This window comes from Silurus aristotelis (genome assembly GCF_946808225.1).
Source record: "Silurus aristotelis genome assembly, chromosome: 21".
NCBI classification, from domain to species: Eukaryota; Metazoa; Chordata; class Actinopteri; order Siluriformes; family Siluridae; genus Silurus; species Silurus aristotelis.
Genome location: NC_139594.1, coordinates 20,738,773 through 20,764,424, shown reverse-complemented (window position 1 = coordinate 20,764,424; position 25,652 = coordinate 20,738,773). Strand labels below are relative to the sequence as shown.

At 40.4% G+C, this 25,652-nt stretch overlaps 1 long non-coding RNA gene across 1 annotated transcript; it reads right to left on the bottom strand.

Annotated features, from left to right (window-relative positions):
- Positions 1–5,222: 5,222 nt before the first annotated feature.
- LOC310716547 lies at positions 5,223–6,497 on the bottom strand. The gene is made up of 3 exons (XR_014530602.1): positions 6,348–6,497; positions 6,128–6,275; positions 5,223–5,668 (listed from the first exon to the last, which is right to left on the bottom strand). It is a non-coding gene; the product is annotated as an uncharacterized lncRNA (long non-coding RNA).
- Between the last annotated feature and the right edge of the window lie 19,155 nt (positions 6,498–25,652).

The following is a 25,652-nucleotide window of genomic DNA, read 5'->3' as shown; positions in this document are numbered from 1 at the left end:
TAGTATTTTTTTTGTCTGTTGAGTTATGATAGAGAGAGCGGATCTGATTATGTGAATATTTTCAATGGTTTCTTTTTCTTTACTCAGTCCTTTTTGCAAATATACATCTCTTTGCATAATCTGTTGTCTAACAAGAGCTTTTAGTTTGAGTTCATGCAATCTAAGTTCTTGTGCACTGATCCAATTGAATATGCCTAACCCTGTGCCATTGGCCCCAAGGATGCTATTAACAAATTTAACAGTTTTCATCCAGACGGGATACCTTTTTTAATCTGGTAGAGATTCATTTGATAGCTGGTCAATAGGTCAGCTGGTAGCTACCGCTTCACGGTACCTCAAGAGTTCTTTATACATTTCTGTGACACTCCACTGCATAGCTCATTCATGTCTGCGGACCAGGCTGTTAGATTGACTAGAACATGGATCCACTGAATGTTGTTGATCAGCACTCTTTGGTATGGCTTTGTCAGCACGCCAGATAAAGAGGCTGGTCGAGGTTCTGGACACTCTTGCATCAGCACCATCATCGGAAGCATCATTGCTAGAACCCACCGGCACATCATTGGGTTCTTTTAATTAAGGATTCTAAAACGGACCCAAAATTTTAATCACAGCAAATTATCCTGTTGAAAAAATGTAGGTTAAACATAATATATACAGTGGGTACGGAAAGTATTCAGACCCCCTTACATTTTTCACTTTTTGTTATATTGCAGCCATTTGCTAAAATCATTTGATTTCATTCTTCTTCCTCATGAATGTACACATAGCACCCCATACTGACAGAAAAACACAGAATTGTTGACCTTTTTGCAGATTTATTAAAAAAGAAAAACTGAAATCACATGGTCCTAAGTATTCAGACCCTTTGCTGTGACACTCATATATTTAACTCAGGTGCTCTCCATTTCTTCTGATCATCCTTGAGATGGTTCTACACCTTCATTTGAGTCCAGAAATGTTTGATTATACTGATTGGACTTGATTAGGAAAGCCACACACCTGTTTATATAAGACCTTCCAGATCACAATGCATGTCAGAGCAAATGAGAATCATTAAGGTCAAAGGAACTGCCTGAAGAGCTCAGAGACAGAATTGTGGCAAGGCACAGATCTGGCCAAGGTTCCAAAAAATTTTTTGCTGCACTTAAGGTTTCCAAGAGCACAGTGGCCTCCATAATCCTCAAATGGAAGACTTTTGGGACGACCAGAACCATTCCTAGAGCTGGCCGACTGGCCAAACTGAGCTATCGGGGGAGAAGAGCCTTGGTGAGAGAGGTAAAGAAGAACCCAAAGATCACTGTGGCTGAGCTCCAGAGATGCATTCGGGAGATGGGAGAAAGTTGTAGAAAGTCAACCATCACTGCAGCCCTTCACCAGTGGGGCTTTATAGCAGAGTGGCCCGACGGAAGCCTCTCCTCAGTGCAGGACACATGAAAACCCGCATGGAGTTCTCCAAGATGGTGAGAAATAAGATTCTCTGGTCTGATGAGACCAAGATAGAACTTTTTGGCCTTAATTCTAAGCGGTATGTGTGGAGAAAACCAGGCACTGCTCATCACCTGTCCAGTACAGTCTCAACAATGAAGCATGGTGGTGGCAGCATCATGCTGTGGGGGTGTTTTTCAGCTGCAGGGACAGGACGACTGATTGCAATCAAGGGAAAGATGAATGCGGCCAAGCACAGGGATATCCTGGACGAAAACCTTCTCCAGAGTGCTTTGGACCTCAGACTGGGCTGAAGGTTTACCTTCCAACAAGACAATGACCCTAAGCACACAGCTAAAATAACGATGGAGTGGCTTCACAACAACTCTGTGACTGTTCTTGAATGGCCCAGCCAGAGCAATGACTTAAACCCAATTGAGCATCTCTGGAGAGACCTAAAAATAGCTGTCCACCAACGTTTACCGTCCAACCTGACAGAACTGGAGAGGATCTGCAAGGAGGAATGGCAGAGGATCCCTGAATCCAGGTGTGAAAAACTTGTTGCATCTTTCCCAAAAAGACTCCTGTCTGTATTAGATCAAAAGGGGGCTTCTACTAAATACTGAGCAAAGGGTCTGAATACTTAGGACCATGTGATATTTCAGTTTTTCTTTTTTAATAAATCTGCAACAGTGTCAAAAATTCTGTGTTTTTCTGTCAATATAGGGTGCTATGTGTACATTAATGAGGAAAAGAAATGAACTTAAATGATTTTAGCAAATGGCTGCAAAATAAAAAAGAGTGAAAAATTTAAGGGGGTCTGAATACTTTCCGTACCCACTGTATATATCCACACAGTTTCATTAACTGAGGGCAACAAAAAAACAAAAACAAACATTGTTTATACAATTGGCTCGGTAGAATTGCCTAAGGTTTTTTACAACTTCATCTGATCAATGTGGGATCTGTTGTTTTTAGATTTATGACAAATTTTGTACACTGTATCTCCACATTTGTCAATCACTGCATATGGGCCCACCCATGGTCCCTTGCGGTAGTAATTCTTTACCATAACTTCATCACCAAGCTCAAATTTATGTTTGTGTACATCTTGATCATAATCCATCTTGTATTTTTGACGGAGTCCAATTTGCTGAGCTGCTTGGTAATACATGGTTGGTAAAGATTTACAGAAGTTTTTAAAAAACATTTCAGTTATCCATACCTCAATCATTGGCTTAGGGACTACAAAGAGGAGGTGTTCGGGTAATCTAATTTTCCTTTCTGTCATTAACTCATAGGGACTATAATCTGTGCTTTTATGTACAATTCCCCCTACTGAGATTAAAAGGTTTGGAAGAAGTTTTGAGCCCAGTTGGGACATTTTTTTCAAGGCCGTTTTTAGTGTTTTGTTTAATCTCTCCAAGCCTCCGTATGATTGCGGGTGATGTGCTATATGCAGCCGCTGTTTTTTATTTGAAGCAGTTTTGCTAGATCAACATGATTTTTTTTCCTGTGAAGTGGGTGCCTCTACCACTTTCCAGACTATAGACTAGAAGGCCAAATCTACAATAGATTTGTTCCCATAGCACTCTTGCTATAGCAGAGGCAGTGTCAGGTTTGATTGGAAAGGCTTCAATCTATTTGCTAAATGTGTCAACCACCACTTGAATATATCTGTATCCACCTTTTGATGCTGATAATGGAACAATATAATCAATCTGGACGTTTGTCCATAGATCTTCCGCAAGACACGTAGGTCTTAAGGATCCCCTCTTTTTAACTGCCGATAGATTCATTTGGGCACACGTTAAGCAGTTCTCACAATAGTTTTTCACATTTGTTAACCTAAACATATTTATCATTCTATCCTTGACTTTTGTGACACCTACATGTCCCCCCGATTGCAATTTTGTTGGTGGCACCCATACTATAGTATCTCTATCTTTGTACAGTAATTGTCAAGGACAATCAACCGTGCATCATGCTGAGTGAATGGACCAGCAACAATTTTTGCTTATTGTTTTTTAATTTTATTAAAAAACAATAACTTAAAGTGCTTATGTTGAGCACTTTAAGTTTAAAGGCTTTGTAATGTTGATGGTTGCAAGCGGTTCTTGTCCTGTGACATCCAAAAACATCCTTCCTACTATGGCAGCCTTTTTTGCTAGTTCATCAAAAGACAGATTCCCATCACCATGTTTGTTAGTTCATTTTTTCTGGTGGGCTTTTACTTTCAGCAATGCTACCTTATGAGTGCTATTCTGTACAGCTGACCACAAAGCCTGAATTGGAGCACAGTCAACCAAAGGTTGACCATCTGCACTAGTAAAACCCTGTAAATATCTGCAAATATACGCAGAATTATCTGTAAGAAAATTAACTACAAAGGCAGAATCTGAGTAGATATTTAAGTCTGAGTCTGTGATGACCTCCTATGTCTTTAGCACTGCTGTGATCTCTGCTTTTTAAACTGAAAAATTATGCTGACATTTATACAAAAATATTTTCTCTATCAGAATCAATAGCGAAACATGTATAATATTGGCCCTCTTGCCAGTATCTAGAACCTTCAACATACACATCCACAGCTCGTTCAATCGCTTTTACCGTAAAGACACTTTCAGAGTGACTAGTGTGTTCGGCTTCACAAGTGTGTGGGCTACCTTCATATAGGAGTGTTCGGGACTGCACGGAGTTGGGTTTGTACACGGTGTTCTGATTTTTAGAGCCTAAATCTTACATCCACCTGGCTAATCTAGTGCTAGATACTCCCTTCACCTTTCCATTTAAGAGGAGCTGTAAAGGGGTATGTGGAGTATGCAGTGTCGCTTCATTGAAGCCATATATGTACTCAAAATGTGACCTAGCCCAGTGAACAGACAGAAGGTGTCACGTACAGGAGTCAAAATCTTTTTCGTCTGGGGATATACCCGCGATGCATACACAATGGGATGCATATTTTCTTGTTCTTCCTGGAGAAGAACAGCTGAGAGAGCCTCCTCAGTGGCAGCTGTCTGCAAAATAAATGGCCATGTTCTGGAGTTGCAATTTATGCCTTCAACCTTTGAAAGGCTGTCTGATGCTCAGTACCCCAGTCTAAAGAATCATTCTTTTTCTTTTTCCTGAAAGGAGGGTATTCAGAGGTTTAGCAAATCCTTCAATGAAATCTCTACAAAATCCTACTATTCCTAAACATGATTTTGAAACTGTCACCGATACACAATGCACAACTGTCTTTAGAAAATAGCAAAGGGTTTTAAAACAAGGATTAAAATACTTATTTGAAGCAGTATATTTAGTTAATTTTACTTAAAACTAAGTTGTTAATTCTTTTTTAAGAGTTTGTTTTTCTTAATTTGTGTGAAAAGATCTTAAAACCAGAGCAATTAAACAAGACAATTCTTCTTAATTTAGGATTTGTCATAAGGTAATCTGTCTTTAAATAAATAAAGCATTTAAAATTAAAACAAGGTTATATAAACTAAAATCAAGACCATGCATTCAGAGTCAAAAATGATTTACTCAAATGAAAACCTGTCTTTTTACACAGAATAGTTACCATGCACAAAACAAAGCTTACTTTGCTGCTTCCCAAAATACTTCAACTTACTGTAACATAAAACAGTACGTGTTGCCATTGCTGAACACGGAATCACAATCAACATGAGAATCTGAATAATAAAACTACAAAACAACTTGTAACAGAGATGCCCAAGAAAAAAGCACAAAAAACATACAAAATGTATTTTGTATAACCCCCCCCCCAAAAAAAAAAAAAAAAAGTTAACTCACTGAATTTACTTTAACATTTACGTGTGACAGAACATGACTCCCTCCCTCACATACGTTTTACCAGGGTGCTGATAATGGCAGTGCCATTTCTCCCTTCAGTACCCCTACTACTTCCCAGTAATCACCAATAAATTACTTCCCAATAAAGTCTTTTTACTCTGTCATGGCTTTTTTATATGAAGCTGTGGAATCCATCTCATTAATTTAATCCCCTAATATTTTTGTCTGAATGACAGAAAGGAGGGTTAATACACACTTAGGATATGTAAAGATGAAGGGTGTAGTAGTAAGCCATCAGATAAAGCAGGCCTTCACTGATGTCTTTCTTGGCAAATGTGGTGATGGGAGTGGTTCCTATTGCGATGAGAATGTTGGAACCATCAAAAAGCAAAACCGGGCTGAAAAGAGATCTCTTCTGAAGGTCGATGGTGAGATCTTCTGTTTGCTGAAATATTCGAGAAAAACATGAGTTTCTGTGAAATTTTTTTTTTGAGAAAAACAAAGTCTAAAAGCCAATGCATACTAATAGACAAACAAAGAGTATTGGATGTGACAAAATGTAAACACAGTATCACCTGAAGGACATAAAGCAATGCCTCACTGGCGGTGCAGTTGGTGAAGGGAAGAGTCTAGGAAGCGCCTTGAATAGCGCTATGGCATACTCCACTACAACAGAACAAAAAAATATTAAACAAGATGACTATCTTGTTGGGTGTTGGATGTGGGTTAACATAATTCTTATTTTGTCACCATAGAAAGTAGAGCAGCACAATTGTGGATAATTTGAGAGTCATGCTTTTTTAAAATTTTAAATATTGATCAGGTTTCTCCCACGGTTCCCAATAGACAACTAAAGAATAATTATTATTTGAGGTTCTGGTGCACTCTACTACATGTGGCTTACCTCTATCCAGGGTCATGGGTGGCTTCATCACTTTCTTACAAACAGCGTAAAACTGCATCTTGCCACAGAAGCCTTCCCATCTTTTCTTTATTTCATCAATGAATTTGCTGTTGCCTTTATTCAAGATCCGACACAGCTCACCCATCACCTATACAAATATGTGTTCAAATTTGCAAGTATGTTTGCTTTTTAAAGGAGAAAAAATAACTTTATTGCTTACATTATGAAGTTCCTTGAAACATGGATAAGCATCAAGGATCTTTTAAGGGCCTTTCCTCTTCTTTCAGGGCATTACTGTGAATGAAGGCTTGTTTTGCTTGAAACTCAAGGTCAAGGATGTGGGAGACTGCACCTTGGTTGTTTTTTTTGTTTGTTTTTTTTTATACATGTCTGCTAAAATTGAGAAATGGTAAAAAGGTTAATACGTTTATAATTAATTACCACTAGGTTATTTTGTTACAAAGGCAATGAGTGTTGCATTACATTCCAGGAAGCTATTATCAGCCCCACAGTGGAAAATGAAACCATGACATTTTGTCCATGTCGCCCAGTCTTACTAATGAACTGAAAGTATTACTACTACTGAAGATATTAAGACCTTTGTTACAGATGGTTTCTTTGGACACACGCGCCTTGCTGCAGTTACGCATCTGAAAATAATCTACTCTTGAAGGACTCTGTTGTTATTGATTCTATGCGAAAGTCTACTGGAAGTTAAGTTTGGTCCGCAAAAGCCATTTGTTCATGTTAAAACCATCTATAGGCTGCCGTTTAGGACTGTGATGTTTCCTTCACACCCATGCTAAAGGTTCTCCCATCTATTTTTAGTGGCATATGTGAGTAAAAAGCTTGCACTGATGGGAAAACCATCATATTATTTCACATCTGTAGCGTCTGGCACAGATCATGTAGATTTCATGTCCCAGGCATTCCTTTTAACCTATGACATCTTCACCTCAATCCAAACCCTTTTATTGGGGGTGATATATCTGTAAAATGTCCCACTCCCCCTTTCAAAGACACGAATACTCTAATCCTAAAAACACACACCCACACACAACTGGCTCCAGAAGGTCTGGATCCTACTACAAGACGAGATAACCCCATGCCGTTTCTCTGTTTGACCGCATAGAGACCTCGACCATAAACCCCCCCCCCCCACATACACATGAACACACATGAACACACACACACACACACACACACACACACACACACACACACACACACACACACACACTGATACAATAAAGCATTCCTTTTCCAGTTAATCAAAAGAATAAGATGCTCCACATCCCACGACATTAACCTATACTTGTATGTATCTCCTTTATTGTTTATAGTTGTACGCTAAAGATCCTATTAATGTAACTCTATTAATGTGTCTCTTCTTTTAATGCTTAATTGACTTAAAATTATCTGTTCTTTACTTTCCTGACAAGGGTGCATTTCATTTAATCAGAATACGGCATAGTACTAACATCCGTTATACGTTAAGTACTGGTCCCAGCTCGTTAATGTATACCTGTTCTAATGCTTTATGTCCTTTTAAGGCCTGATGTCAGAATTTATACAAAATTATCTGCTCTTCACTTTCCTAATGAATGTGCATTTTGTTTTGTGTTTTCATATTTTTTTATCAGAACATAATGTCGTAGTAACATTAGTTACACTTTGACTACTGATCTATGTATGTAATGTACCGCTACCGTTATGCCGTCAATCCTCTCGTGTTTAGTATCCAAATGACCACAAAATTATCTGTAACTTACTTTTCAAACAATGGTACATTTTATTGGATCACGAAAGTCACCATACCATCTTAATACACCTAAGATAAAACTTTAAAGTTCCATAGTCCAAACCATGCCCACAAACACATGAAACAAAGGGGAGATTCCCCTCCAAAATCTCAACCCTTAGTATTGGCTGTTCCCCCGAAGATGGGTGGAGTTCGAGACCTTTTAAATGTCACAAACACCAACAATGATCTTCAGGAGAACCTGGAAGAACATCTGACCCCACCCTAACTGGCTCTTCAAAGATTTCCTTTTCGCATCCGGACTCTTGTGCAACAAGCCAATGCAAGTAACCGTTTCCTTTACCAACGAATTTAGATGCGTACTTTAAGTCTTAGTGAATCTTAAGGTGAATTTAAATTCCTGTGACGATTTCCCAGTTAGGGTGTGCTTAATTTTGAAGCTTAAGCATTTCCATCCCTCCTCTTTCCATTCTCTATTTATTCTTTTTTCTTTTCTCTTCCTCCTTTCCTAGATTTAACCTTTGTTTATTTTATTTTTGTTTTCTTTATTTCTTTGTTTGTTCGTGTAGCTAGTTCTATGTGTGTTTGTCTCATTTATTAAACGCCATATTTTTCACAAGTAGTTGTCTCTGAGTACGTTCGCAAATGCAAAGTTCCTGCTACATCCGGTCTGAACTACATGCTCTTTTAATTAAATTTACGGTATAAATTAAAAGGGGGTTACGTCTTTCTTGGCCAGGGAGATACCTCTTTTATAGAATTAATCTAAAATTATACTGTCTGTTTGGCGGACGAACAGACAAATAAGTGTAATGTTAATTCCATTACCGTCAATTCAACTTAACTTAAATATTTATAATTACTATAAATATTTACCTTTCTTTGCAAGCTAAATTCGCTACACATCCTTATAGCAATCCACATACAACTTACATGCAGAGTGGCCATCATCGGTACTGCTCCCTAATGTTTCTTGCAAAACAGTGGTCGATCCACCACTTGTGTCGGTATCATAATCTTCTTCATTGTCACTTGATGATTAATCAATTCTACGACTTTTCTTTGGATGGCCCCTCTCTGGTGTGGGTCCCTGTCTCTTTAGTGGGGACATTTTACAGCCTTTTGTGGATATTTTTGTAAATACTCGTCTGTGGTTTAAAAACAGGCATGCAGATCAAACAAATAAAAAAGAAAACATTTAACTTTGTCACAATGAGCACCATAAGAAAACAATAATAACGCATAGATGTTATAAAGTGCGAAAAGCAATATAGCATAAATCTATCACTTACATTTTGATTGTTTTGTCTTTGTCTTGTAGCATTGGATAATAATCCACTACTCTTCTAGCCATTGCAGTAACTTCATGCTTGGGAGGGTACCGGACCAACTCTCCTTGCTGGCTTGCTCTCAAAATAGAAATCAGGCTGGTGACCGTGTTCCTCACTAGCCTGCATCTCAGCTCTTTGGACAGGACACATTCCTGCTCCCTGCCAGTGTGGGCCATTTCAAAATAATGTTAACGAGCTTGCTCCAACTCTGTGTCTGTGTAGGCCACATATTCTGGAGGATTAGAAAGCTGTAGGGTATTCTTTGGGCTTTTTTTCTGCACTGGAGTTAATTCCTTAGGGCTGACTGGAGGCGTTCCATTAAGTGTAGACACACTAGGACCAGCTTTGTTGGGTAAGGTGGGAATGTCATCATAAAAAAGCAGCACAAACTGGCTCTCTCTCTCTTGGCTTATCTCTCGCTCGGCATATCGGCCGTAAGTTTTCGACACTAAGACACTTTTTGTGTGGATTACTTCCAGTGGATTACTTCTACTTACTACTTGTGTGGATTACTTCCAGACTCAACTCTCCTCTCTGGTGCAGATCACCACCTCTCATCACCAGCAGATACAGAAACTTTTTAGCTTCAGCCTTCATCTTTTCCAGATGAACTCACCAAGGTGGCCTATGTGATCTCCCTACTTTCAGGTAAGACCAAACGGTGGGCCACGGTGGAGTGGGAACACCATTCCTCGTTCTGTGCCTCTTACCATGCATTCTCAGAGGAGCTACACAAGATCTTCGACCCAGCCACCCCCCGGCAGGATCAGCCATTCACTTGGAATCCTGAGGCGGAACAGGCCTTTCTGGAACTCAAGACCCGGTTTATTTCTGCACCTATCCTTACTCTGCCTGACCCTTCCCGGCAATTTGTTGTTGAGGTTGATGCCTCTGACAAGGGTGTGGGCCACCCTGTGTCAGAGAGGAGCCACTGACAACCGCCTCGATCCTTGTGCCTTCTTCTCACAACGACTATGTCCTGCGGAACAGTACTACTCCATTGGGGACCGCGAGCTGCTGGCTGTCAAGCTGGCAATTAAGGAATGGCGACATTGGTTGGAGGGCACCGAACACCCGTTTATTGTGTGGACAGACCATCGCAACCTGGAGTATCTACGGGCAGCCAAGCGCCTTAACCCCTGGCAGGCCAGGTGGGGGCTATTTTTTGGGCGTTTTTGTTTTACCCTGTCCTACCGTCCGGGCTCCAAAAACAGCAAACCAGATGCCCTGTCCCGACTGGGTTCCTGCGGCAAGGAGGAAGGGGAAGACCCAGGTCACATCCTTCCGAGTCCTTTGCTTGGACATTGAACGCAAGGTGCACAGAGCTTCTTTGGGGCAACCCACACCAGATGGCTGTCCTAAGGGTAGACTCTATGTTCCGGACCAGCTCCCTTCACAGGTCCTCCAGTGGTGCCACTGCTCTCAGTTTTTCTGCCACCCGGGGACCCCTTGCACCTTGGCCCTTCAGCAGCAACGTTTTTGGTGGCCCACAATTAGAGAAGATGTTTGTCAGTTTATGGCCTCCTGTCCTATTTGTGCCCAGCACAAGAGCCCCAGAAACACCCCGGCGGGTCTCCTCCGTCCACTTCCCGTTCCTCATCGGCCATGGTCCCATATAGCCCTAGACTTTGTCACTGGTCTACCCCCCTCAGCTGGCCATACCACCATTCTCTCTGTGATAGATTGGTTTTTCAAGATGGCTCATTTCGTACCTCTTCCTAAATTGGCCTCGGCCAAGGAGACTGCCCAGCTCCTGCTACTGCATGTGTTCCGGCTCCATGGCCTCCCAAGTAATACCGTCTCAGATCGGGGCCCACAGTTTACTACCAATTTTTGGAGAGAGTTCTGCCGCCTCCTGGGTATCTCAGTCAGCTTGTCTACCGGGTTTCACCCGCAGACCAACAGGCAAGCGGAAAGGCTAAATCAAGACCTGGAGACAGCCCTTCGCATCCTTTGCACTGATGACAACGCTTCCTGGGCTTTGAAATTGATATGGGCCGAATATGCCCATAATACTCTGCCGTCCTCAGCCACTGGCCTCTCCCCTTTCCAAGCCGCTTATGGCTACCACACACCGATTTTTTCTCCTCAAGAAGTTGAGGCCTCGGTACCCTCAGCTAGAGCCTTGGTCATGTGATGCTGTCGTGCCTGGAAGAAGACCCGGGTTGCTCTTCTCAGGTCTTCCCGCTGTTATGCCCGCTGGGCCAACCGCAGGTGCAGGCCAGCACCCGCTTACCGCTCTGGCCAGAGGGTCTGGCTCTCTACCAAGGACCTGCCGCTGAAGGTCACATGCAGAAAGCTAGCCCCTTGCTTTATTGGACCTTTTCCTATATCCAAGGTCCTCAACCCTGTGGCGGTCCGCCTCCGCCTTCCCAGAGTCTTCTGTGTCCACCCCACCTTCCATGTTTCATGCCTCAAACCTGTTCAAGCTTGCTCCCTGGTTCCCTCCACTAGACCACTCCACCTGCCTGGGTCATTGACGGTGGCCCCGCCTTTACTGTGCGTCGTCTCCTACACTTAAGGCGTAGAGGGCTTACAATACCTTGTGGACTGGGAAGGCTACGGCCCTGAGGAATGCTAATGGGTGCCTGCGCATCACATTTTGGATCCCAGCCTTGTTTCCTGTTTTCACCTGGAACACCCGGACCAACCTGGTGGGCCGTCTGGAGCCGGCCTAAGGGGAGGGGTACTGTCAGCCAGCGGCACGTGCACTTCTGGCGCTTCCGCTTCCAGGGTAGCGCAAACTCGCAACCATCTTGCCGTTGCATAAATAGACACGGATTCCTCATGCTCTCTGCCAGATTGTCTCGTTGGCTTCCGTGTTCCGTTTGAGACGTTTTTGCTTCCTGCATTTTTGGTTTCGGTTTTGGATCTTCCGTTTTTTTTTTTCTGGCTTTGTGCCATGCCACCGGTCGTGGTATTTTAAAATTTTATTTTCCATTCACAAACTCTCTCTCTCTCTCTCTCGCTCGGCTTATCTCCCGCTCGGCATAGCGGCCGTAGGTTTTCGGACACTTTGTTTTGTGTGTTTGTGTGGGTTACTTCAGCCTGATGGTCATAAGTTTTTGGACACTTAGTTTTTGTGGGGATTTTTTTCACATGTGGACTTCTTCTGCCTGGCTGTCATAAGTTTTTTGGTTGTGTGCCTTTTTTATTCAAAGACATCGTATTTGCCTTTATTGGTGTTGTTTATTAAAGACTTCAAACATATACTTTTGCTGGCGTCCTGCATTTGGGTCCAACTCCTCGCATTCCTGACATTAAAAGCCAGTGTGATGTGCTATGTGTCATCTGACGAACTAGGAACTGGTAGTCTCTTAATAATTTCTACTTTGTGTGGGTCAGGTGTACGGCCTCCTTCACTTATCTTAATGCCTAGATAAGCGACTTCTGACTTCTGACTTTTTTGGATTTAACTTGAGTTAAACTGCTTTCAGAAATTGAAGTAATTCTGTCAACAAAGTAAGATGTTCCTCTCTGGTGGGTGGTCTGCAACAACAAATCATCCAACATTCAGGTTTAGAGAACCTCTCCAGTATTTTAGCTAAACACTAAAACAGGTTGGGAAAATTCACAAATCCTTGGGAAAGTACATTCCAGGTATACTGGGTGTTATAAAACTTAAAAGCAAATTTGTATTGACATTCTGGATGCACTGGAATAGACCAAAAACCATTAGACACATAGAGAGCTGAATAATAACTTGCCTCGGGTAAAAGGGATGCTAACACATCTGGAGTGGAGGCCAATACAGGTGCGCAAGTTTGAGTGCATTCGTTAAGTTTCCTATAGTCTATGCATATTCTCCTAGAATCATCTGATTTTCGAACAGGCCAGATTGGCGGGAGGGCGGATCATGTCCTTGAATCTTCACCTCAATCATGCTGGTATCAACTTCACCACAATCATGTTTTGATCTAGCAAAAACACCTGTTGTGATGTAACAGATCTGATAATTCAGAATCTTCTACTGATAACAATGCATCTAAATCATAGTCATCTAACTTTTTTATTGCATGTACATCAGAAATCTCCACCACTTTATCTTTACTCTGAGGGTTACGCCAAATACAATTGTTGCCATAGTCAAGAACATAGCCCTGTGTGGTCATAATATCTGATCCTAAGATACTATGAACTTCACCAGTTTTACTGAGCCAGTCTTTGCTTTTAAATTCGTCGTGACCAACTTGAAAAGACATACTTTCAGTTTGTGTTATGCCAGTGAAACTGTTCCGTCAAAACCCTCCAATGTTACTGTAATCTTACATATGTGTGGGGAGTTGTTCTGAATGAAGAATGGTTAATGAAGCACCAGAATCTACTAACCAATCATTGCATCGAACTCCAACAGCAATATTTATGATTGGTCTACCATGACTACCCTGTGACAAAGGTGCTACATGTGTTAGGGAGGCCTGATAAAAATATTCAGAAAAAGACTTGGTGTGAGAGGTCTGTCTCTCTTTCTGAGAACGCAGTCCCTCATCCTCTTTGATTAGTCTGCTTATTGTGGCCTGTAAGTGATTGGAAGTAGTTCCCTGAGCCTGTCTTCCTGTCAGACAATTTGCACTCTCTGGAAATATGTCACATGAATAACAAACGGGTCGCGGGGGCAGCAGTCTAAGCAGGCCCCCGCCTTCGACTGCTGCCCAATCCTCACAGCACCGTCCCTTACGGTCCCTCCTGCAGGTGGTGAGCCCACGGGAAGGCGGCCCCACGTCACTCTGACGTCACGGACCTTGATATTTCCCTCGTAAGGGACTTACGGATAAGCGGGAGAAAATGAATAATTGAATGAATGAATGAATAACAAACGGGAAGATTATCTGGGTTATAAGTAGGTGGTCTCGCCTCTCTATCTCCACCAGCACAACCCTCTCTTGTCAAGGATACTTTGTGATTGTTGTTTTGATAGGACTTTCTTACCCCTATTACTGACAAAGGATGAGACCTTTTAGTTTTAAAATTACTGTTGTAAAACTGTCATTTTGGCAATAATGTCATGAAATTCTGATAGTTGTGTTACATGCATTGCTACAGCCGTACAGGTGAGCGAATCACATTTATTAAGTAAAACAGATTTGAATCTGACATCATTCGAAGTAATGTCTGGATTGCCACTGAAAGTTTTAAATGCCTCCAGTAATCGCACTGAAAATGCTACTGGGTGCTCCCCTTTCCTCATGTGCATATCAAAAATTTTATCCCAGTTAACTGACATCATACCTAAGACCTCAACCCTGTTTTCTCTCTAACCTTATTGGCAATTCTATGCTTGACCCTCTGAGAGAGAGCTCCCGAAAGAGTATCCGGCAAGCACATAGTTAACAAAACACATACATCGCCATCTGTAAATTTGTAAATGTCGGCATAGCGATCCAGGTTTTTCAGAAAATCAAAAGGATCTTGTTTTTCAGGCTCAAATTTACTAATATTCTTAATTACGACTTCTAGCTCATTGGGGCTAAACTTGACCAGAGTAGAGACCATTGATGAGTAATTGACACTCTTCCCAACCATCATCACTGTACTTGTAAGTCTGAAGCGGCTGGAACTCGATTATACGATGTGACATCCATCAACTTTTTACTGGTTTTTTTTTTAAGTTGTGATATTTTTTATCATGAATTGGCAGGCAGCCTTAGCTTCCTCCAAATCACTAAAACTTTCAACAAATGATTTAAGCATTTTCAGAAATGCGATCTCTTTCTGCATTCTGATCTTTTTCTTCTTTCCAAATTGTTTTACTGACTTTTTTAATTTTAAGTAGAAATTTTAAGTAGAAATGTCTCCGTCTAGAGTCTAGAATGAAGCCGCTTATTTTTAGCCTGTAGCTCATCCAGCCTCCTTCTAGTTACTTTTTTTACTCCTGGGCATTTTGGGATAACTCTCGAATTAGAAACAGCCCACTCATCCGGCTTATCACCAACCTTCTCAGTTCCGTCAAACATCCCTTGTGAGCCGTGTTTAGCAATGTACTTAAATCAGCTCTTCCATTTCCAAAATACTAACTTACAAATACACGTTATGTAGTTACTTTAAGATAACCGTCTATTTATTCACCGTAACAATACTTCTAGTGCAAAATGTAGTTATGTACCGTAATTTCCGGACTATAAAGCGCACCCTTGTATAAGCTGACTTTTACAAATATTTTTATTTTTAACATAAATAAGCCGCACCTGTGTATAAGCCGTGTCTACACTGAAATTAATGAACTTTACACAGGCTTTAACGAAAAGACAGTGTCTGTTACAGGGTGTAACAGGTGAAATATATGTTGTGGCTCCTTTAAGAGCAGAGCGGCATTTTGGGAATAGCACGTCACGCTGTTGCCAAAAAAAATAAAAAAGCATGAGTTTTGGAAACCTGTCTGTACTTATATGATTTCTGTTGCAACTGGAGTTTTAGTGAGCTCTCCCTTCACCCAGACTCAACGCGTTACAACGGCTTGTATCTAAACAGTAGCCTACCAAGAAAGTCATTGTTTACTGTCTTCCTCCTTACTTTCACAACTACAGTGGTACCTTGACCTACGAGTGCATTAATGTACATAAAGTGCATAAATTGAGGTACGAGCTCGAGACGCCGCTGCTAGATGGCGAAGCAAAGATTGTGACGAAAATTAAGATAAGCAAAAAAGAAAAAGTAAAAATTTTAAAGTTTAGGGATACGTAGTGTACAGAAGTGATAGTAAAAAACTAGTTTTCCCTCCGCCTCCGCTTATCACCTCTACCCCCCCTCCACACACACACACACACACACACACACACACACACACACACACACACACACACACACACACACACACACACACACAGACACACACACACACCCCACCGGCGTTTTCGTTAGCTCAAGTCGTCTCATCTCCAAAGAAAATACACTGAATAAAACCTTATTATATCTTTACATACTCTTTCTATTATTTTTGTTTACAAGATTTGTTATTTAGAAATATATTTTCCAATTTATTAACATGAAACATAAAAACGGTGTGTCATTTTGAGGGTTGGAACGGATTAATGCCATTTTAAGTATTTTAATGGGGAAAACTAATTTGATGTGTGAGCAAATTAAGATACGAGCTCGTCCACGGAACGAATTAAACTCGTAGGTCAAGGTACCACGGTATTTCTCTGGGGAGTTTATCTTTTGTCATCGTCATGCGTTTAAAAATCACAACCAGTGAAAGTTTTTCTCCTGATGCCGTGCAGCTCAGAACACAGGTAAGGTGCGTTTTTCGTTTCCGTTCGGAAATTTCATTGGTCTAATGTTATGTCGCTTAGTTTTTTGGCTTGAAGTTTGTGAAACCAAGAAAAAAAAAACAGGAAAAATACATATATTAGCCGATTCATTGTTTAAGCTGCGGGGTTCAAAACGTGGAAAAAAAGTAGCGACTTATAGTCCGAAAAATACGGTAGTTGCTTGAAATAGCCTAATAAAGTCTCCGCAATAATACAAACATACTGTTTAAAATATTCCGCTGTCACAATACCGCGTTATATCCTAAACCATCATACTTCGGGCTTAAAACATGAGTTTAAAACAGTGTCACAGTCCGTTGGACAAACCACAGTACTTCGGGTTACTGTTTTAAACTTTACAGTGCCGCTGTGCGTCACGCTCTTTACATTGTCAACAGTTTCACTTACGTTAGAAACTAGAATAGTTCCCCCATAGAAAGTTTAAATGACTTTAGAAACTTAAGCACTTTGCTTCAGCTACTTTAGAAACAATACAATTCCAATACAATTCCACCACACTACGTCAGGCTGATACCTTTCCACACTGTATTTTTTTTCCAGAAATCCCTCGCTGGGTGGCTCGCCAATGTAAGTAAAAATTATAAGGACAACGGTGATCGTAATGAAGTTTACATGTAATTACTATTTTTGTTCAGTTTAAATTGGGTGGGCAAAGGGTGAGTCAAAACTTAGAGTTGGAGTTAAGTTCAGGGTTAGTCCTTTAAGTAAAAGGGTGGAATTTGCATGTCTGTACTAAAATTTTAAAGCTCTTCAGTTTTCTGCTTAGGAATTGCTGGCTGACTTGTGAAGCACCATCTTTGTTAAATTCCATTAGAGCTTCAAATGGCCAATAATTCAGCTCATTATGTGGAACCAGACCTGTGATGTGAATTTCATCTAGTTTGACAGCAACTGTTATCAGTAAACCAGGGTCTAATAATGTCTGGAAGTGTTCTGGATGGGGATTTGCAGCACAAATCTCTATTGGCTCTTAATGCAGTCAAATGCAGATGCTATAGCAGTTAATAGTCTTTAATAATCCAGCAATAAGAGCTGGACGCCACAAAGTAGAGACAAATCTGTGAAATATTTCCATTGACCAAACAAGGCAATACAGGTCACTTCAGACAGGTAAACTGAAGCTTCATGCAACAACCTGAGCTCTTGTTTAGGATAAACATGACTACCCTTAAAGGCTTTGCATGTAGAAGCAATTGCTTTTCGGCATTTTTTATGGCTTTTAGAGGATTGTGTTTGATCCTGTCTACATTTTCATTTACAGTAGGTTCAAATTATTTTGTACATCTCCAAGAGACTCCAAGAATTGAATTTTTTTACATGAAATCAGTTCTGGAGCAAGCTTTTTTTTTTTTTTATAGTGTGGGGTCTCATTTGTTTTGTAACATTATATTCTACCAGCCATGTTTGGTTTTTTACCAGGCTGCACTCCCTTAGATTCATATGCCAAGGAGAAAGCTTTCACAAGCCAATGAGAGAGGCGTTGCTTAGAGATGAGATTCCTGTTTTCGAGAGGGCCCAAGAAATGAAGAGCCGGTTGCTCCTTCTAAAGGGGCTAGTCGTGTCAAAGTAACCCCACAGGGCATAAAGCCTTTAGCCTCTGGTCCTCCACAGAGGAAAAAGGAGGAGGGTGAAAAGCATTTAGGCATAAAGGCCAGGTTAGGCCTGAGCAAAAACTTTTCCCTATTGAGCTAGAATTTGGTGCATGAGGAATAAACCGAGAGTGCATGCAAATCACTGACACGTTTGGCAGAAGCCAAGTCCAGAAGCAAAACGGTCTTTAAGAACAGGAGTTTAAGGGAGATATCCCCAATGGGCTCAAAAGGCCGTTGAGCCAGCACCTCCTGCACCATGGAGAGGTACCATTCTGGGATTATACTTCTGGTGACTGGTAAGGAGTCGGCAAGCAACCTTTATAAATCTATGGTCAAGGGGGTCTTACCCCACCGTAGTGCCACCAAACCCGGCATGACATGCAGCGACAGCCGCTATATAGACTTTATTCATAGAAAAGGATCTTCCACAATCTATAAGGTCCTCCAAGAAGCCCAAAATTTCAACGACTGAGCACAGATGTGATATGACCTGGTGCCTCGCACACTTCTCTTTAAATACGTCACTTGCAATCATAGAGGAAAGCGTGGAAGAGGCCCTGGCATTCTTAATAGTGGCAACAACATGAGGGGGAAGCCCCAAAGTGTTTAAATTTGCCCTCTCACGGGTCAGGCCCAGGAAGCCACCTATTCTGGGAAAGGATGGTAGATCTCCCCATTCCCTTTGGGCCAGGAGGTCTGTGCCCAATAGGAGGGTCAATGGCTCTGCATACAGAAGAGGGATAATCTCTGCTAGCCACGGTGCTTTGGGCCACCTGGGTGCTATGAGGATCAGAGACGAGAAATGGCTTTATAACCTTTTCCAGACTGATAGATCTCAATTACTTTCATTCTCATTTGTTTCTGAATTTCTTTGGATCTCTGCATGATGTTTAGCTTTTGAAGATCCTTTGTTGTACTTCTCTTTATCAGGCAGGTCTTATTTAGGAGATTTCTTGATTGCGAACAGGTCTAGCAGTAATCAGGCCTTGGTGTGGCGAGAGAAATTGAACTCAGGTGTGATAATCAGTTTTAAAAACTTTTTTTTCCACACAGGACCATGTAGATTTTGTTTTCCCTTAATAGTAAAAACCTTCATTTAAAAACTGCATGTTGTGTTCACATGGGTTATCTTTTACTAATATTGAAATAGGTTTGATGATCTGAAACATTAAAGTGTGACAAACATGCACACTACTGTATGGCTAGAAAACAGAAACAGTTCTGGGGATAGTCTGGTTGACACTTTTGTGGCAGCTTCATTTGTAAAACACTATTTCCCATGAGAGAAATGAAAGAGATTAATGCTCCCAAATGATGTAAGTGGTGAGCAATCAGATGTCTACCCAGAAAATGCAGCCCTGTTTTACCTTAAACTGCAAGCTAAGTTGTTGTTCTGTTATTCTGGCTGATATCATGTATTTCTTGAAAATCCTCAATAATTGCCTGTCACACTTACTTTTCATATTAAAAGAAAACTTGGTTGCACTTAGGGTGCCAGAGGCTGACATAAGCACAGTAATTAATGTGCTGAAAACCGAAAATCTCAACAAGACACGAAAACTGTTTTCAAAAATAGCTTTAATTATGTTAATTATGTTGAACCAGTTCCCATTTGCTTGGGACAAAATGAGGCAGGCTGAGTATTTTGCTCAGTATGTCCCAACCAAACAAACAATAGAATCTCTTTTCCAGTGTCAGTCAGTGAGGGAGCCGTACAAGCAAGTACAGTGTAATGTTCTATCTGAGGATGTTCTTCAAGATGGTCAGGATGGCACTAATATTAGGGAGAATGTCTTGTTCACTTGATTTCATTTTGTATCAGGATGCATTTAAAGTAGTAAATCTACTTGACAAGAGAAAACACAAGATGCTTGCAGTGTATCTTGCAGACATTTTTGACTCAAAACAGGTCAAGCACTGATCATATGCAGCTTGTTCTTCTTTGTAAAGAACAGGATTTCAAATATTTTGGTCAAGATTTAGTCATGGTCTCCCTTGTCAAAGATCTAAAAAAAAAAATCAGTGGCATTGACCCGCCTGACGGAAGAGTACATTCAAAAAAATGAATTCTGCTGCTTGTTAAATTTAAATGTAACAGATTCCGTACATTTATCATTTTATGTTTACTAAATAAACGCGAATAAATCATATAGGATTTTCTATAAGGTCAACTACTTAGCTTTTATTAGATTCACTTATGTCAAAATAACATAACACAATCAAACTCTCACACGCTTCTGGGAAAATCACAGCCGATATCACGAGATTTTAAGCAAAGCCTGGCTTCATGAATTCAACTGTTTTTTGCGCACTTTTGAGAAGAGCAAATCCTTTGTTATACACTTTTAAAATGAATTAAAATGTAAACTAAATCACTATAAACTCAACGTCTTATTCTTTTTTGTTGATAGTATACCGAATGTAACGTTTTTCGTTGTCATTCGATGAGATGTAATGTTCATTCAGGTTAGGAGAAAGCGAGCGAATTACTGTACAGTTAACGATTAGCATGGTGGACTGTAGGTAATGACGTTAGCAGTTTAATTTCGTAACATAATGCGTTAACTCGTTAAACAAATACACTCATTTAATTAACCAACCCTTTTAAATTTCTACGCGTTTTAAATGAAGCTCTTCTTTGTTTTGCTAATAACAGGGCAGTAGTCTGATTAGCATTAACTGTCACATGTCTAAACTACACATGCGATATAAGTGAATCTTGCACAATCAGCTCAACAGAAGAGGGAGAGACCTTGCACAGGTGATTCTGCTTGCTAAGAAAGAAGGAACCGTAATGTAAACTGAACAATTTTTAAATAACAGTTTTAAAAGTTCACCAGCTGTAAAGCCAATGTATGATAGCCATAATGATTTACATAATAAAAATAAGGGAAGGGGAAAAATTAAGTTTTACAGGAATTGATATAAGTAAACATACAAAAAGATTAGACTTTTGTAAAAGAATAAACACACAGAAGCTGAACTATATACACAAATATAATAAGTAAATCAGAAATAGAATAGCTATAATTAAAATAGTTGCCAAATACCTTGTCAATTTGTTAGTACATACTAGTTATGTGGTTATGTTACAGTGTAGTACTGGGCTGTGCATTAGTGCAGTTGAATTGGTACATTGTGAATAAACACCAGATGGGATCAAGTTCAGTACCATCAGAGGACATGTCTAACAGCTGGTAGGAGTGTGTAAACTTCCATATTAAAATTATATTAGTTGTATAAATGTAACAATGAAAGAAAAAAATAATAATATTAATGTAATGTCAGTAGTAGAATTTTATAATCAATGCGAGATTTGATTGGGAGCAGTGTAGACTGATTAATACAGGGGTGATGTGGTCATATTTCCTAGATCTAGTGAGGACTCTTGCTGCTGCATTCTGAACTAACTGAAGCTTATTTATGCACCTACTCGCACACCCAGACAGTAAAGCGTTACAGTAGTCTAATCTAGAAGTAACAAAAGCATGAACTAGTTTTTCTGCATCCTGTAACGACATCATATTTCTAATTTTAGCAATATTTCTAAGGTGAAAGAAGGCGATCCTGGTAATATTATTCACGTGAGCCTCAAAGGAAAGACTCGAGTCAATAATCACACCAAGGTCTTTGACAGCCGTACACGCTAAAACAGAAACACCATCCAGAGATGTTAGGTAATCGGAAAGTTTGCTTCTAGCTGCATGTGGTCCTAGTAAAAGTACTTCTGTCTTATCTGAGTTTAGCAGAAGAAAGTTATCGAGCATCCACTGTCTAATGTCCTTTACACATTTTTCAACATTGTTAAGCTGATCTCTCTCATCTGGCTTTGCTGAAATATACAGCTGTGTATCATCAGCATAGCAATGGAATCTAATACCATGTTTATGAATAATTTCACCAAGAGGCAGCATATATAAAGAGAAAAGCAGAGGGCCTAAGACAGATCCTTGAGGAACACCAAACTTTACCTCAGAGAGTGTGGAGAACTCACCATTAACATCAACAAACTGATAGCGATCAGTCAAATAAGACCTGAGCCAAGAGAGAGCCGTTCCCTTTATTCCAACAACGTTCTCAAGTCTAGCAAGTAGTATAGTGTGATCAATGGTGTCAAAAGCTGCACTAAGACATTTACTCTTTACACATTTACAGTTGTGAAATGGCTGTCCCTGCCACAGTGAATTATTCAGGGCGAAAATGATTCCCAGAGATTGATCCTTAAAGACAGGTTACCAGAATCTGTCAGTCATACAGCATATAAAGAGGCTATGTGGAGTAGAAGGGGACTTCAGACTCCAGTTCATGGATGCAGATATTAATGAGTTTACCAACCTGACCTCAATTTCTGATATTAGGGACAAAAGCACTATTAAAGTCATCTCTAATACAGTAGCCTTTACACCATCCTGCCCTGCTTGGTGACTGCCCCCCAGCCGTTTTCTTCTGTTGCCTCCTCTCACTCTTCAGATGACTGTGTTCCTTTCATCTTGTACCTCATTTGATAGACATATCATCTTCTCCCGAGTCGATCTCCCCAAGATTCTCTGCACAGCCCTTGGTCTTTAAGGTGCCCAGGTTCTCTTATGATGCTGAAGTACAGCTAGAAAGGGCCAATGCTGCATTTAAAGAAAATGGAACTTTATTGAGTCCTGATACTAAACTTAAGTCTACCATTCTTGATAGCTTAATTGAAACAATTATTCAGTACAAAGTCTACCTCTCTGATGCAGAGTTTAAGGATGTAGCTGCAGCTCTTGTGTCAGCCCATCCTTGTTTGAAAGAGCCTGTTTCAGCCACTGAATATGACGGCTGGAAGACAAGATTGATGTATAAACTTCGGTAACTACCGAACAAAGCTGAGACGTCTTGGATCCCTAGAGGTATCGGTAAATGCTCTTATAAACAAACCTAATGATGGATGCAGTCCTGTGTATCCTGTGTCCTGTGTGTAAAAAAGCCCAAAAAAAGCAGAAGTCAATTATTGCCCTGCTTATCTATCTGGTGAAACAAAGGAGACTCAAGAACATTTAAGAGTAGCTCTCCTCTCAGAAGTGGAATAAAGAAACAATGAAAATAAGGGGGCACTGTTGATGGAGAAGACGTTTGCTCACAGATGGCAAGAAGTGGTTCGAGATGCACCCATGATAGCAGATATCAAAACAAGATGGCCAGCAGTCTTCAGTGTGTGTGAGGTAGGTGAAACATTATACTCCTTTTTGTTAGAGGATTTAGAGTACAATGAAAAGACGCATGAACTGGTCACACTTCATCGGTTGTGATTGTGCATTCACTTATTAATATAATAAGTGATCTAATCAAGGCATATAGCATGAAAGGTGAATTTATAGGAACGAGACTCAAGAGCCTCATGACACCCATGGCCCAGGTATTGAGTTCTAAGAATAAGACACATGCTCACAGAAATTTACTTTTTGCTTTGATTAGGGAGGTGATTTGATGACATTCATATTTACTGACATTGCTCTATATGGTATTAGGAAAAAAAGCCACACATCATCTGTGAGTTGCCATGCACAAAGTTTAGAAGCAGCTCTTAATGTGACCTTCACAAAATCTCTTTATTTAGAAATAAACTACACATGCTGTTTGTGACCCACCCGCTTGCTCATTTTTAGTCGTGTCCATCATCATCACCCCCCAATCAAAATCTCAGCATCTTCAGCTCTGCTACCTCCTGCTCCACCTCCTGTCTTTTACTCAATGTCTCTATCATTCCTGCTATCACTCTTTTTCACCCAATCCACCCTGCCTGCACTTTTTTCTTCACTTCTCTAACACACTCTCCATTAATTTGCACTGTTGACCCGAAGTACCTAAACTCCTCCACCTTCTCCACCTCTTCTCTCTGCAACTGCACCACTCCACTGCCCTCCCGCTCATTCTGGGATCTGCATTTAAGCACATTGATTATTGTTTATCTTTTTTTCAGCTCTCCAACAGTCTTGGATCAAAAGCCAATGTGAATGTAAACTGGTTAATGTAATGGTTTAAAGAATCTTAGCCTTCAGCATTGTGCCCGCACGACTGATATCCCATTGTTCACAGGTGTTTAACAATAGATTAAATAAAAAGCGACCAAAAAAAAGTATCCATTACAAACTATAAATCATTCTAAAGGTCTAAGCCCCAATAATCGATTTTAGATCACTGTTTACAAATGAAAAATGTATAACAAATGTTCATTTATTTTCTCCCGCTTATCTGTAATTCGGGTCGCGGGGGCAGCAGTCTAAGCAGACCCCCGCCTTCGACTGCTGCCCAATCCTCACAGCACCGTCCCTTACGGTCCCTCCTGCAGGTGGTGAACCCACGGGAAGGCGGCCCCACGTCAGTCCGACGTCACGGACCTTGATATTTCCCTCATAAGGAACCCCCGGAGCATAGAGGGTTAAGGGCCTTGCTCAAGGGCCCAAGAGTGGCAGCTTGGCGATACCGGGGCTTGAACCCCAGACCTTCCGATCGATATCCCAGCGCCTTAACCGCTGGAGCCACCACTCCCTCCCATATAACAAATGTATTTGCTGAATTTGTGTAAGCAGTACACACAAACTTTCTTTCAGGTTCTCTCATTAGGGGTCACCACAGTGGATCATCCGCATGTACACACAAACAACATGCATAAAAAAAATGCACTACTAACACAATTATTGTAATAACGAGTTACAAACGCATTCACTGCTACAATTCCTAGTTTATTAGAAAATGTTGTATATAATGTAATGTTGTAATTTTGATGGTTATTCTTTTGTTTACATCACAGTTCTTCGTTTGGGGTATTGCTTGTATATGTTTCGGAATAACTCTTGCATAAAAACACCATCTTTGTGGTAAAAAAATAAATGTGTCTGGTAGAATATAGTGTTACAAAAAAAATGAGACCATACACTAAAGCAAAAAAAAAAACAGGCGGAAATCTTGGCCTTGAGTATTCACTCTATAGGCAGGTGCTGTGACGTTTTTATTATTACCACCTATAATTTCAAACCTTTTATTTCCGGCCAGTAGACTTATGGAAACAAAATGATTAATAGAAAATGTAGCCAATAAGTGCAGGATTCTAATGATATATGGGAGGATTTTATTCCCCACGTGGGTGAGTCTTAGTTTTATTACTCTTTAGAAGCTCTTTTTGGTCAAAAAGTGGAGCACGTGCACTGTGACACAACAGGAAGTGGATGCAGCTATTGGTTCTGCACAAACAGCTGTTTCCAACTAGTGCTAACTGGACTTTATTTACAAAAAAAAAATACAAAGACAAAAAAAAAAAAGTGGACAGTCAAATAAGTTGTTTTATCGGAGATTTGCACAAAGTAGCAATGTGGAAAATATTCTTAGGGGCGGAGTAACAAAAGAGACTTGGAAATCTGCATGGAGATGGAAAATCTGAATCCTATTTTAGAATATAATTCCCTTTTACAGTTTTATAGGATAAAATGTTATACGTTTTATTATCCGTTTGTTTTTATAAGAAAAATGCTTGTAAAGTGTGTGTGTGTGTGTGTGTGTGTGTGTGTGTGTGTGTGTGTGTGTGTGTGTTTCATAAAA